This window comes from Sus scrofa, chromosome 12 (assembly GCF_054392235.1).
Source record: "Sus scrofa isolate SSC_HxYL_T2T_F1_AM1 chromosome 12, Sscrofa_HxYL_maternal_Yorkshire_Landrace_v2.0, whole genome shotgun sequence".
Classification (NCBI taxonomy): domain Eukaryota; kingdom Metazoa; phylum Chordata; class Mammalia; order Artiodactyla; family Suidae; genus Sus; species Sus scrofa.
In genome coordinates this window covers 9933168-9949202 of record NC_139394.1, presented here as the reverse complement: position 1 = coordinate 9949202, position 16035 = coordinate 9933168, and the positions used below count along the sequence as shown (strand labels likewise).

General features: G+C 39.0%; 1 long non-coding RNA gene across 2 annotated transcripts in view; it reads left to right on the top strand.

Moving 5' to 3' along the window:
* The window catches only part of LOC146398029 (uncharacterized), a 473250-nt gene that overhangs the window by 355179 nt on the left and 102036 nt on the right, over positions 1–16035 (top strand). For both annotated transcript variants that reach the window (XR_014820816.1, XR_014820817.1), the window contains exon 2: positions 8356–8413. This is a non-coding gene — a long non-coding RNA (uncharacterized LOC146398029). The remainder of the gene's footprint in view (positions 1–8355; positions 8414–16035) is intronic.

The following is a 16035-nucleotide window of genomic DNA, read 5'->3' as shown; positions in this document are numbered from 1 at the left end:
ACCACTGAGGAATGGACGATGCTGGACCCTAGTATGTCTGGAATTCCGAGGCGAGGTCTCCTGAAACTGGAAGCCAGGCTGGGATTCCAGAGAAAAGGATGCTCTCGGATGGAAGCATTGTGAGCTGGCTCTGGGAAATGTAGACGAAACTGGCAATGGGATCTGTGAGGGGACCACTGGCTGACTCTGCCCACCTTGGCCAGGCAGGATAATCACCACGTGCTTGAGGTGTCTCACAACAGGAGGTGCTGAGAAGGACCGTGGTGCTGCCCCGAGGATGACCTGGGAGGACTGGGGAGGGGCCATTAGGAGGGAGAGGATAACTAACCTCCTAGGATCCTTGGCGCTGAATCCATCTTAGCGGGGAGGTACTTGCTCCACCAAGAAGGACCAAGTATGGGCCAAGCAAGATGACTGGCCAGAGACAACCCGGAAACGAACTCCATTCCCATAAAACTGGAGGCTGCAAACCACGTGGCAAAGCAGTTCTCCTGGGCTCCCTGACCCAGCTGCTCTCCACCCAGGCGCCCCTTCCCAAGAAAGTGTCTTGCTTTGTCAGCACGTGTGTCTCCTTGGACAATTCCTTTCCGAGTGTTAGACAGGAGCTCATGCTCAGGCCCTGGAAGGGCTTCCCCCTTCCTGCAACAGATCCAACCAGCTAGAACAAACCGTGAACTGGGAGCAAACGCTGCTTCAGGAATTTTTGTAGGTCTTTGGTTTTTTCTTCCCGTTTGAGATATAATTGACATATAGCACTGCAGCCTTTTAAAGTGAACAGCTCAATGATTTGATTTACATGCATCATAAAATGATGGACACCAAAACATTTCTGATTCGAACCCAGCCTAAACCCAGATTGGGACTTGAACCCATGGGCTTTTTTTGTTTGTTTGTTTTGTTTTGTTTTGTAAATTAGAATCACTCACCTCATGTCTGGACTTACTGAGGCGCAGGTTCTTTGTGTCTCAGCACAGAAGTAATTCAGTGAGAGAGAAAGTGATAGGCAAGAAATAGATTTATTTAGTTAGGACACTTGTGAGGGGTACAAGGGGGCAGGCGAGGAGGCTCTGGGCTGAGAATTAGGTGGGCTACATTCTTATAATTGAAGGAAAGTGGGGAAGGGGAAAGAGACCGCCTTCTTCCTCATTCTTGGAGTGTATGTCAGGCTTACATCCCTAGCTCCTCCTTCATAGCAGGTAAAAGAGTATTTGATCCTATGAGGTCGAACTAGGACTGTCATGGTGCTTATTCGAATCAGCAGAAGGGTGGTAACAGGTGCTAAGATACCTTGACTCATCTCAGGTTTCTGGATAAGGAGGTCCTCCCACTTTGGAATGTCGTCTTTCCCTTCAATTCCTGTCCTTGAACCTAAGGATCATTATCTTGCTGAACTTGAATGCAGGCCCTATTTTACTTTTTACTTAATGGCTTGAGGCATATCTTGTGCTATTATTTATAGTTGGGTTTGTTTGTTTGTTTGTTTCTTTAGGTAGTATTTAGAGTATTTATGGTACCACTAAATTGCCATATCTTTAGGGCCACACCCTTGGCATGTGGAGGTTCCCAGGCTAGGGGTCCAATCGGAGCTGTTGCCACTGGCTCATACCACAGCCACAGCTATGCTAGATCCGAGCTGCATCTGCGACCTACCCACAGCTGGAGGCAACACCAGATCCTCAGCCCACTGAGTGGGGCCGGGGATAGAACCTGAGTCCTCATGGATGCTAGTCAGACTTGATTCCGCTGAGCAACATGGGAACTCCTATCTATAGTTTTATAGTTAAGCAAGCCCTGCTTCATTCTTCATTCTGATGGCTTTCTTGAGTGATTATTAGCTCACAGGGTCTCCCAAAGTTCCCTAGGTTTCCCTCTCTATCTATGGTCCCCGACTGGGATTTCTCCAACTACCTGCGTAACTTTCCTGCTCTGTCCCTGTCATTATCACCACCGTAAGTTGAGAGAACCCCAGCATCTCGTATAAATATAAAATTAAAGAAATAGAAAAAAATTTTTTTCCTTGTGATGAGAACGCTTAGGATTTAGTCTTTTAGCAAAAATCATGCTAGACACAGAGCAGTGGTAATTGCACATATCATCTGGAACAAACGCTGTTGCCTATATACGGAATCACTGCAAGGACAGTGCTTTCAACAACGGGGAGCCAAGAAGTAGCCGCGCTCCTGCCCCTCCCCCAGGCTTCCAGCCTTCCCTTATTATCATCCATTGCATCATGTCTAGCAGAAAGGCAGCTGGCACAGGAAAAATGTGGTCTGCACAATATCAGAGGGCAGGGTTGGAAAGGGTGGGTTTGGAGAAGAGAGACAGTAACTTTTTATCTGGCCGCACATCAAGGTGGTAAACCATCCAAAAAAAAAAAAAACTGAATCAAGGCAGCAGAACCAGGATGGAAGAGCTTGTAAGAACTGGTAAAACAAAAATGCCCCCCTCCTCCCAACCCTTGAATCCCTTGTAAAGACTAGGAGAGATCTAGGACCCCCTCCTCAAGAGGGACAGAATTCCAGCCAGCGCCATCTGAATCTGAACAGACAAGAGCATCAGGATGGGCCCAGTCCGGAGACAAAGGGCATGCAAAGATTTAAAAACAGAACGCTGAAATGATTATTTTTTAATTGTATTTATGTTTTTATTCACTTATTTTTTGGTTTTTAGGGCCGCCCCTGCAGCACGCAGAAGTTCCCGGGCAAGGGCTCGAATCGGAGCTGCCGCTGAGACCTATGCCACAGCCACAGCAGCATGGGATCCAAGCCGCATCTGTGATCTACCCTGCAGTTTGCGGCAATACTGGATCCTTATCCCACTGAGCAAGGCCAGGGATCAAACCTGCATCCTCATGGATACTAGCTGGGTTCTTCACCCGCTGAGCCACAATGGGAATGCCCAATTTTTTTTTAAAAAAAAGGATTTTGTGTGTGATAGGCTTTCCTAAATATTTGGTTAGATGGGTTTATAGCACTGTGATGCTAAGTACACACAACTGAAGCTCTACTTAGGTGCTTAAAAGAACCAAGTGCTCTGGGTTTGAGCCTCAAGGGGCACAGCGTCAAGTTTGTCTGGGGCAGATGTCAAGGGGTGTCCTCATGCCCACAATACTGACCGAAGGTACAGCTGTGGGAACCAGAAGAAGGATGGCCCTCCAGTGACCTCTTCTGATGAGGGGATGGTTAGGTAAACTGCTGAAGAGAAAAGCCTAAAAAACACCTATCCCCTATCAGGAGTGGTTTTTTTTTTTTCTTTTTTTCATATATATATATATATAATTTTCATATATATATATATAATTATAGTTGATTTACAACATAGAGTGGGTTTTGAAGAGTGAATTTAGGTTGCGAGGTAATAAGTTGCCTGTATGCAAATAGCATAATTTGGCTTACTTTTCTGTTATCCACTGTGCAACCCTTGGTTGCAACCACAAAGCAGCAGAATAAATTTGTTGAAAAAAAATTTTTTAAAGTAAGATAGCTTAAGAATTTAAAAGAAGATAATATTAAAAGGAAGATAATGTTGAATAAGATAATGTTATATAAGATCATGTTAAATTTAAAAAGTAAGATAACATTAAGAATTTTAGAAGTATGATAATATTAAAAGTAAGATAATGTTACATTTAAAAAGTAGGATGACCAGGTATGATGGAAAAACATAAAAATCATTAAAAAAAATTAAAAATAGAAAAGGAAGATAATATTAAGAATAGTATTAAGAATTTTTAAATACTAAAAATTTAAAAAGGAAGATAATATTTAAAAAAGTAAGATAATATTAAGGATGCAGAGGTATCTGTGTGGTAGCTTTAATTACTGGATCTGTTCTTCCTTGACACAGAATCCGAAATTAGTTTTTGCCCCTTGCTGTTTTGTGAAATGTTCCTAGCATTCCTTCTGTGGCTCAGTCTGTTAACAATAGAAGAAATGAGAGATCTGAGGTACCAGCCAGCTAATCACATTAACCCAGTTGCATTAAACCACACAATTTCCCCACTTTTTCAAGAATGCACAAAAGCCCAATGGACTCCTTCTTTTATTCAGTATTTAAGTGCTTATCATGGAACAAACATTGCTATTTGAATTTATTTTTCGATTTTTATTTTTGCTGGCATTGTCTCAATAGTTTATTTTATTTAAAAAAAAAAAAAAAGATACATATTCCTGGCTCCAACAATACCGATGGTTACTAGGCAAAGATGAATAGACAGTTAAGGAAATTCAGAAAACAGTTCCTTTGAAGGACAAAAAGCATACCGAGTACTAGTTTGGTTTTGAGCTAAGCAGTTTTGGCTTTCCCCGTTTCTTAGGGGTTGGTATAAACCCCACGTCCACGTTTCAGGATATGAGTTGGCAGTTCCTTACTCTTAACGTAAAGGAGAAAAGTGGGCTTTGGCATTTTTCTAAATGCTTTTCTATATCCTCACCCTAAGATTGGCTTCTGGAAGCTGAGCATAAGTTTGTAGCTGACTAGCTTCTATATTTTTTTACATTTCTCCCCAGAGCGGAGACTAACAGTATTTTGGCTCATAATGTTGCTGTTGTTGCTGAGATGTTTACATATATGTTGTGTTTTGCTATATAGTTGAGGGTGCCATGGTTTTTATAGTCATCTACAACCACACAAGCCCTTTTTAATGTAGAATTTCATGCTATTTACAGCTTGTTTTCCATTGATCTTGGACAATTGTTTCGTGTGTGGATAAATAGTATGTGTAATAGTTGATTTTACTGAGACAGTGTCATAGGCCACCGTGTTCTAATCACACCTGCACGAGTCAACTTACTGAATCCTCATAACACCTCACTGCCTTGATCTTGGTGAAGTAAGTTATCTGCCTATGATCCCGCAATACATGAGTCTGGAGGACATGTCTAATCACTAGGTGCTACTGTCTCTAATAGTCAATACGTATGGACAGATTTCCATGAATCAGGTTCAATACGAAGCTTATTGACATCAACCTATTTATTTCTCCTCGGATTCCTATATGTTGGAGGCTGTTACAACCACTCTTGAAAATGAAGAAACTAAGGCCAAGGCAAATAAGGTTATACAGCTACTTAGCAGTGACGGTGAAATTTGAACTTGGGTGAATTGTCCTCAAAATCTGTTGCCTTGATTAATCAGCTATTCCAGAATAAATAGCAAAAGAAAAATCAAATTGCTCGGAAATGTTGTTTATGTCCTATTTCTCCTTGGGTATTAGAAATGAAAAATCTAATGTTTATAACGAATAAGGCTGTTCTCCAAAGAGAGAACCTCAGAGTGCAAAGAGGTGGATGTTGCTTCATTTAAGAAACGCCCACTGGAATATTGGACAAAGGGGAAAACAAACAAAGAAGGCATGAATTATCTGGCCAGGGTGTTAAGATCTGTATCATGTGTAACAAGGAACAAGCCTGGTGCTTCTTAATCAATGTCTCCTTTTCTTTCTATCCCCACACTCATTATAAAAGAAAATTTCAAGTTCGGGTTATTTAGTGCATTGGATTGATCACCATATAAACTGTCACACTCATTATACAGAGAAGCCTGATCTTTACGTTCCAGGAAAAAAAAAAAAAAAAAAAAAAAAAGCATCTAAGAAAAAATAAGACGTTTCATGGGAAGAATTATTAGTGAAGCAATCGAAGAAGCCAGATGAAGAGCTTCTAGAATCTTAATTCAAAAGTCTCAGAAAGGGTCCCAGATTTCAAAGGCAGCCCGTTCTCTTCTAGAGCTCTGCTTATGCCTTCCTGCCTGCGGGCTTTCTGATACCCAAGGGCAGTCGTATTTTCTTTCTCTTTTGGCATCATGTAGATTTAATGTTCATCTGTTAAGGCACATTGAGGTGATTTTCCAAATAACTCCTTTTGGCCAGAAGAATGTGCTGGGTTATTATTCTTTGGTCCAAATGAGCCAGACTGACTGTCTGCATGGTGGGAATATGCCAGATAATTACTTTAACCACGTCTTTCCCTTTAGCTGTGTATACATGGTCCTCGGATTCTAGATAAACTTGGTTAAACCTCATATTGAATAATTACTGGCAAGTGGCCATGTGCTCAGAGTAATTTAATGTTCATCTTTGGTTTCTACAGGGTGCTGGTGACAAAAGCAGGTTTTGTTTATACTCACGTTAGAAAGATTTTCTTTTCATAATTCAAAAGAAAATCTCTGAAACATAAAGAGCACTCAATGAAAAAAAAAAACAAAAACTGGTTTTGATTTCAAGTTTCCCTCAAGAATCACAAACACAGCGCTAAGAAAAGCTGATGGAGTTTCGCTTTTTGAAACCGAAAGACACTAGGAAAGATGACCAAATCCCTACTGCCTTGCCAGTCAAGGGATTTTTATTGCATTGAAATGACGTCTGACATAATGGTATGCTCTCTTTTGAAAATGAGACCCCGTGTTGCTACATTTTATTACAGAACGTAAACAATAAGATTCATCATGACTTGCTGTGTCTTGCAGCCCCAGAGTAACTAGAAAGAGCCCTAGTTGGGAGGCAGAAGATAGGGATCCAAGGTCTGATTGTGTCATGCACTGGTTTTAGAAGCAGATGTGAGATACTCAACATCTCTCTCTTCTTTTCCTCGGGAAAATAGTATCATCTTGATCTTGCGAAGCATGTTTGGGAGGCTTGAATTAGATCCCATAAAAAAATGATTGCATAAGCTGTAGAACACTGAACGTCTAACGAAATGACAGACTTGGTTTAGGATTTGCATCCTTTTCAAGGACAGGACACAAAACAAGTCATGCTGGGGGTAGCGATGGGTTAGGAATGCAAAGGAACCTCAGTGAGGAGACAGACAACCTTGGGAATAATCCAATCTGGAAGGAAACTACCCTCACGTAAAACTATTCTTGCCTCGCCTCAACTGCCACAAAGGAAACCTAGGAATTCCAGAGAGAAGAGGGAGAAACATGAGAGGGAAGCAAATTTGCAATGTGTTTTCCAAGCTTTGAAAATGTTCCTGCTCTTGGACCCGGAATTTTCCTTCTAGGAACTCTCTGGGGTACACCATGATGAATAGCATATATATATATATATATGGCTATATCCACAGCATATGGAAGTTCTTGGAACAGGGGTTGAATCCAAGCTGCAGCTGCAACCTATATGCCACAGCTGTGGGAATGCCAGATCCTTAACCCACTGCACCTGGCTGGGATCGAACCGGTGCCTCTGCAGCGACCTAAGCTGCTGCAGTGGGATTCTTAACCCACTGCACCACAGCAAGAACTCCTAGCATTTTTTTAAGTTGTACTATGTTTGACATGTAACATTGTATAAATTCAAGGTGTACAGCATGCTTGTTTGATGCATTTGTATATTGTAATATGTATGGTTGCCATTGTGGTGAGAATTGGCACCTCTCTCAAATCATATAATTATCATTTCTTTTTTGTCGTGGGAGTAATTGAGGGCTAGTCTCTTAGCAAGGTTGATGATGATAGGGCAATATTGTTGTCTATGTTCTCTATACTGTGCATTACATCAATAGGACTTATTTATCTACGAGTGGAAAGTTTGTATCCTTAAATAGCATCTCTTCTGATTCCCCTCCCCTGAGTCCTCAGTAACCATCACTTTACTTTTACAAGTTGGGCTTCTCTATGTTCCATGTATCAGTGATATTGCACAGTATTTGTCTTTCTCTGTATACTTACCTTACGTAGCCTAATGTGGCAAGGTCCATCCACACTGTCACAAGAGGCAGTATTTTCTTCTGAAATACTGAATTATATATAATTTATATGTATTTATATGTGTGTATATGTACGTACAGACGCAGCATTTTCTTTATCCGTTCATCTGTTGATAGGCACTTAGGTCGCTTCCATCTCTTGGCTATCGTAAATAGTGCTGCACTAAACCTGGGAGTGCATATATGTCTTCTGCATTCTATTTTCATTTCCTTTGTATATATCCAGAAGTTGGTTTGCTGGATCTATGAATGCTATTAGTATTAGATTATTAATAAACATAGAAAAGTGTCCTCACGTCTAAATGGATCATATGAAGAGAATGATGAAGTGAAAATCATGGTGCAACCATACAGGGATTATATAGCCACGGGCATAATATTAAGATAAATACATAAATGACGTGGTGAAGTTTTTGTCATAATATTAAGCTAAAAATTAGGAGCTGCCAATTATATCTACGGTCAATACGTAGGTTTTATTTATTTATTTTTAAAATTTTATTGGAGTATAGTTGACTTACAATGTTATGAATACCAGGCATTTTAAATGAACCCTCAGAAAAATAGGAGTTGCCTCTGAATGTTAAGATGATGGAGATATCTGTCAGTTTGTCCTTTTTTATATTTATTATTTATTTTTTTTTTACAGTTTTCAGATTTTCTATCATGGCTTTTGTGACTGAACACAAACCAGTTAAAAAGAAAAGGTAAGATGGAGTGGACTTTTTTTATGTGGCTAATAGTTATGGGGTTGCAACAATCCCCTAATATGTTGAGATATGTGCATATGGAGTGAATGTACCTTATTGATGAACCAGTTATCAGGATTTTTGGAGAGTTCATATTCATTATTTGGATGCAAGAGTTTGATTCTTGAAAGTATCAGACATGTGCAATTACCTACTAGATCACTGTCAATAGCTATTTTGAAATCTTTGCTCTTACTTTAAATGCTATTCTGTGATACAACATGAAAAACAAGTTAGGACTCAGTAACGTGTTGGTATCATTTAATAGTCTTTTTAGTTACTTAACTGACATATAATAGTGGCTTGAAATATGGCTTTACATATAATGGTGGCTTGAAATATAAAGTTTGTAGTAAGACATACATATATCTCGATTTATGCAGAAAGCCAAATGATATAATTTTTACTTTTTTTCTTTTCAGTTATGCATTATGATGATCAACTTAACTAAATTTACTATGCAAATTTCATACTCTATTTTTCACAGTTTTTTTTTTTTTATTGAGATGATATTCTGTCTGGGATTATGCTTTAAAAACTCCAGGGAAAAGTTACTGTAGCCATGGTATAGAAACATATGTGTTAATGTAGGTGTTTAGGAATAAAATAGAATATAGACTCCCCTCTCTCCTTGTTCTAGCCAGAAAATACTCCCATTCAAGAACATATTGTTGATGGAATCACCCTAAATGTCCATCGACAGATGAATGGATAAAGATGTGGTATATTGTCTTGTAGACATGTTTGCTTTGCATTTCTCTTTTCTCCAAATTACCATGTTCAAGTCTGAATTTATTTTATTCTTCCCCAAACTTGTTTCACTTCTTGTGTTCCCTAACTCCTTAATCTATGTCTTCCTCTTTAATTCAGCCTTTTCTCTTTTTTTCCCCACTTTTTAGTTTTATCGAAGAATAGTTGATTTACAAGGTTGTGATTATTTCTCCTATACAACAAAGTGATTCAGTTATACATATACATAATCCATCCTCTTTCAGATTCTTTCCCAACATAGAATATCACAGAATATTAGATAGAGTTTTCTATGCTAAACAGCAGGTCCCTGTTAGCCAAACATTCCATGTACCTCAGTGTGCATGTGCCAATTCCAAACCCCTAGTCCCTCCATCCCCACTCCCCACTTGTCCCCTTTGACAACTGTAAGCTTTTCAAAGTCTGTAAATCTGTTTTTGCTCTGCAAATAAGTTCATTTGTATCTTTTTTTTTATATTTCACATATAAGTGATATCATATGATGTTTGTCTTTCACTGTCTAACCTCACTTGGTATGATAATTTCTAGGTCCATCCACATTGCTGCAAATAACATAATTTCGTTTTTTTATGGCTGAGTAATATTCCATTGTATATATGTACATCTTCTTTATCCATTCCTCTGTCAATGGACATTTAGGTTGCTTCCACGTCTTAGCTATTGTAAATAGTGCTCCAGTGAACACTGGAGTGCATGTATCTTTGCAAAGTATGGTTTTCTTTGGATAGATGCCCAGGAATGAGATTGCTGGATCTCAACACTTTCTCAGAGGATAGATCCTGAGAATTTTATGTCTTAAATATGAATAGACCTCTTTCGCTTCTATCCTTTCCTACTGCCACCGTATTTATCTTGTCTACGGTATTTCTCACCTGCACTTCAGCTGCCCTTCAGCTGCCCTCCAGCTGCCCTCCACAGCTAACTCATCTTCAATCTATTCCCTACACTGTATATTTGAGTGGCCTTCCAAAATCATAATGACGGTTATATCAGTTAGATGGTATTTATCTTGGAAGAAAGTCTAATCTCATCCCTCAGTACCATAGGACTGTGATTTTTCTGAAACAAAAACTCATATGAGATAGTTTCAGATTCACCAGCTCAAGAGGAGATGCCTGTCCCCTGTAAGAAGGCGGAGAAGGTAAGGCTCTCTCTCAGTTGAATCGAGGGCACTGGGTTAGAAGAAAATACTCTCCTTAGGAAAATACAGGGTGGAGAGAGACCTCTGAGTCAAGTTCAGGGACTGTGTTTGCTGGTCGATAGAGACGTTGAGGATCAAGAACACACTATCCAAGAGCACAGGTTAAAATGGATGCACTCTCAAGGCAGTTGGCCACAGCCAAGAGCCGGGGTTTGTAGCTCAAGGGGTTAAACATCAAGGTAACATTTTATAAAGAGGATTGGGTAGAAAACGATCAACATGTGAATATGACTTTCAAGGAAATTCCTTGTAGATCTTTATAATGATCCTGCTGTCCACCTTAATGTTTAAGGATAAGCATTTTTACTTACTTTTTGGTTGTTGTTGGTTCCACTGTTTTCTTAAGTGTTTGGTGGGAAATGAGAATAGGCTGAACAGAGTTCTTTTTAGCCTGGTCCCCTGTGAGACTAAAGATTGCATTGTTCAATCCTTAATATTCTTTTTCTGTTGTTTGTTTCTTCCCTTTTATCTTTCTGTTGGATGCCAACCCAAGATCAGAAATGTTGTACCAACATCTGTTTATTATTTTATTTAAATCCAAGGACTGTACACATGCACATTGTTTATAGGTTTGCCTGGAGCCCTCAGATGACTTCCTCACATTTATTCTTGATGATTTGGCTCCAAACCCATCTTTTATATTCAATTTTTTTTTTTTCCTTCAAAGTCAAACGTGTTTCTAAGTGGTACTGCTTGGATGATCACAACAGAATTTCAAACAAGCAAATGTTCTATGTTTCATGTTCAGAACTAACAAACACGTCCCATGGTTTATGTGAATGCCTTTACAACATAGCCAAAAGGGTGCTAGCTAAAGCACATCCATCACTTACTCTGAGGAGTGTGGGGAAATTATGGAATTATGTGGCTAATTATGGAAGAGTCAAGATATCCTTGCCCTCTCCCTAATACGTTGATAAATAAATGCAGTACTAGGTATTTCATTTTTAACTTTTAAATATCTCCCTACTAAGCATTTTCTTTAGTAGTGGGGGGTTATTTTAATGCATAACATTCAATTATAAGTAAAACATTCCTAGGGTGAAGTTGTGGAGCTGTCTACATTCCATTCCAAATCAGTGAGATTTATCTGTAAACAGACTCACCTTTCTGGTCTGTTAATTTTATTACAAGCCTCAGACCCAGGTCTTTCACCTGTGCTTGGTAATCTGTAGGCTGAATTGTTAGGTGAGACGTGGACTAGAGTTGGCAGGGACGGGAGGGGTTTCTTTTGTCATATTGGGTCAAATTAGAAATGTAGATTTCTACATTATCTAGTAAGGGGGAATAGAGGTCTTCATTCAGTTAGGCAATTCTGATTAATATAATTTTCCAAGTTTTTTGAGTAATAAAGACGGAGTAGATTTGTCTTTGCACAAACCAGTGTATGCGGCATGTTAAATTAACCCTGTTAGCATCTCCTCCATCACCACTCTACTCAACAACTCAAATGCATGGTCATTATTTTAAAAACAGAAAATATATCAGTGTGCAACAAAGACTGTAAAGAGTTTTAACTTGTGTTTCTTAAATTTGGGTTTCTTCTTGTAGAGAGCTAGATGGTAGGTATTTGAGGGAAAATCACATACTGCTCAACTCCAATAACTTTTCCAAAAAAATTAGAACAACTCTCCTTGGAACTTTTAATTATAAAGTTTTAGTTCCTGAACCACTAAGTTGTTATCATAGACATTTAAAATACTCCTATGGTTATGGTTTTTTGGCTTTGGGAAAATGTGAGCAGTCCCTAACTGACCAAAAATTTAAACTGCAAATATTTTTGCAAAATTAAGGATAGCCCTTTTGGACAGTTTGATGATCATTATTAAATCTTCCACCCATATTTAGTTTGGATTTGGATATTGTTTGTGTTTGTGGGTTTTTGAAAAAAAAAAAATGTCCTTTACTCTCCATAAACTAAACTATGCTATTAGACTGTCAAAATATATGTTTATTTATATATCAAGGAATCACCAGGAACTTGTGCTTTATAGCATAATAATGGCTCTGACCTATTTCTTTCAAAAGCATAGAGACATTGCAAGTCATCTAAGAGATGTGTCTCTGCTCACACAGCTAGTCAGGAATACAACTGGTCAATTTTGACTCAAGAAACCCAGCAGCAGTGGTGTAATCTAATTTGGTCTAAGATTGACAGATTTAAAAAGGAGTAAAAGAAAATAACCAGCTCCATTCATACCCCAGCATTTCCGTTCTTCCAGCTTGTAGAGTTGGAAGACCGTAGGTTTCAGAGTCAGAGAAAGCGGATTTCACATTTCAGTTTACTAGCTGTGTGACCTGGGGCTACTTATCAAACTTTGCTGAGACCTCACGTACTCTCTTTTAAAGTGGAGTAGAAAAAGTATGCTTATTGAATAACAGAATCCGTGTTTGCAAAGCCCCTGCTGCAGAGTGACTGTGTAACGAGTGATGGATTTCACTCCTCACACCTAAAACGCTAAGCGTGTTGTCCTAACGTTATGGGGCATTGTTTGGATTTGGGTTGAAAGTTTGCTATCTGTCACAAATTGTCACAGGAGAAAGAAAAGAATATAGTGAGAGCCCTGTGTTCTCAGCTGAGGGCCGTTTAGCTTTTCCAGGGATATCTGGCAATGCCCAGAGACAGTTTTGGGGATCAGCAGGGAAGCGGGGGGAGATGCTGCTGGTCTCTGGTGGTTAGAATCCAGAGAGGTTGCTAAGTTTCCTACAGTGCACCCTGTGGACATCCCAACAGGGTATAAAGATGAATGGAGCCAAGGCTGAGAAATCCTGGAATCCTGTGTAAAACCTTCCACACTTCTTTACCTCAAATTACCCAATGATAAAAAATGAATTCTCAATATCCATACGATAAATTCAATTGAAATTATAGTGTGCATTTAGTTATATTCAATTCAACTTATATGACTGCTTGCTTCAGAAGAAATTTACAGGTACACTTTAATTTTCACAGTTTTCATATATTTTATATCATATTTATTAAATATAATTATGTTATACTACAGAGTGAAATTTAAGATGTAATTATGAATACCATAATCCAAAAAACATTTTTAAAAGTTTGCTTGTTAAAATCTGTGAGTTTACCTAGTTCTTACTGGTCTTGGTTTGGGAATATATATATATATTATATAGATTATATATCTACAGATTTTATATAGCTGGATCTGCTAACACAATACGTTCTCTATATACCTTAAAATGGCTCTAAGGAAAAAAAACCTGCCATACATACTATTTGAACTAGTTGCTTAAAAATTAAAACAAAACAAAAACAAAAACTTTCCAAGTCTTTGAAATGCTGTTCTTGAAGGAAATGCCCAGAAAAAAACAACTTTGGCATTTTCCACACTCTTCTTGTTCAGGAAACCACTCAGAATTTACAAGATTTATTCTATATATCTGAAACAAAATACTTTTTGTTTCATCAGATTTCTTTGAAAGATATTTGTTTTCAAGATGTTTGCCACCCCTTGTGAGTAAAAAAAAAAAAAAAATACAGAGCTTTTTCATACTGGAGACATTTTGTTCTGCGGGCCCCCAAGCCAGGCATTCTGAATTAGGTGATTCAGGAAGAATTTTTCTTTCCAGATTTATTAAATGTTAAACCTGCTCAGGCCTCTTCCAAGACTACAGAGACTGATTACAAATTTCCTAAACTGGCTATGAATTTGAAGTGCTGAAATTGTCTCTTCATAGAAGGGTCTTCATAGTTTAGAACTTTTTTTTCTCAGAAAGGAAAGAAAAAAGAGAAAAATCTTTTCCTGTTGTGGAAAGGTTTCAGATTCCAAATCTAATATTTCTACACTGCTAAAGTATGCTCCGAATTAGAGTTAACAAAAAAAATAATAAATAAATACGTCACCTTTCATCCGAGACTTCTAAAAGCATTGTGAGTATTAGGGAGTTTTCACAGCCTCAGCCCAGGAGACCCAACAACCTGTACGCAGAACCTCGAAGAAAACTGAGAGTGACACGTCTTTTTAAAAATGGGTAATGATTGTAAATCTGGTTATCTGTGGTATAGTGTTGGTGAAACTGGCCAAAATAATAGTCCTTCCTTTATGTAAAGCTTTGGCTTGGTCCCTCTTATAATGGCTCTTGATTTAGTCAATGAAACTGTAACAGATCTGATGGAATCAGAGACTTGAACAGTGCTTGCATCTTGGGACTTAGAAGCCCTATGACGACTACTATCATGTGACCAAATCTTGATGAGGATGAGACCTGTGACCCAGTCGCCACTTTCCACACCCCCTGCCTGAACCACCCAGCCCCAGCCAAACTAGTCCAAACTTGAAGAACTACTCAGTTGATACACAGATATATGAAAGTCAATGAACAAGCATTTTGAGCAGCTACGTGTTAGGGTGGTTTGTTACTGAACAAAAGCTTTAACGCTATCCCTGAATATTTATTTAATCTTTAAGGTTAAAAATCTTCGTGTGGACACGGCTGGACTTTGTGAAACTTCCTATCCTCTAATTTCGCTTTTAACAGAGTGAGGGGACCTCGTGTTCATTGGAAAGAGAGCTTGCGTGGGACTCTGGATTCAGGTTGTGTCTCTTGTTCTTCCCATCGTTAGGTGGAGGACTTAGAACAAATGAAGGACCTGCACCTCAGTTTCTTTCCCAGCTCTCTTCTCCTAAGCCTGTCAAGGGCTGGGTCCATCAGGGTTGTGTCTCCAGCTGTGGTTTTCACACTGGGTATGGCTTCTCTTTGGGAGCTAATCAGTGCATGACTTCAGCCACCTGCTATACACACAGAATTCTGTTTCCGAAGCTCAGATCTTCTTTTTCCTGACCGGCACTCAGAAAATCTTCCTTACTTGCTTAGTATGTCCTACACCCCATTCAGGCTTCAGACACCAAAACCAAACAAACAAACAAAGGATGGAAGGGAGGGAGGGAGGAAGGAAAGATGAAAGGAAGGAAGAGAGAGACAAAGAGTTTCCCCCCTTCATGTAGCCTTGTTCACTTTGTATTCTGTATCTCTGCTGATGGCAACACCCTTTTCCTAGGTGACAGAGGATAGCAACATGACACCTCCTCCCATTCTTATCTCTTCTTTAGTCTTAAATCCAATCACTTGCCAAGACCTGCTGGATTATCTTTTAATTATTTCTACATTCATACACTTCTCTCTGTCCCTTTTATGACTGCCTTTTTTTTTTAACTTCCTTTGTAAAATACTATAGAAATATTTCAGATGGCCTCCCCGCAGACAGCCACCGTCTCTTCAAAACCGTGGTAGTCCCTCCAAAACATAAATATGGCCATGTCCCACCTCATCCTTCTTGCATAGGATCTTTCCATTGGTGCATCACCTCCTGCAAGTAAATTCCAACTTCCTTGATGTCACAAAAATCCCACTGCGTTGTTCATCTTGCTTTTGTTTTATTTTTTATTTCCTTCTTTCTTCCTTCCTATCTTTCCTTCTCTCTTTCACTTTTCCTTTAAGGTAGAGGGATAAGAAAGAACATGAGTTCAGTTTTAAATGCATTAAGGTATTGATAACAGAGATACATCTAAACAGAGATGTCTAATCACTTGGGACAATGGGCCTGGAGTCCAAGTGAAAGGATCAGAAAGGATGTGCAGAGAGCACA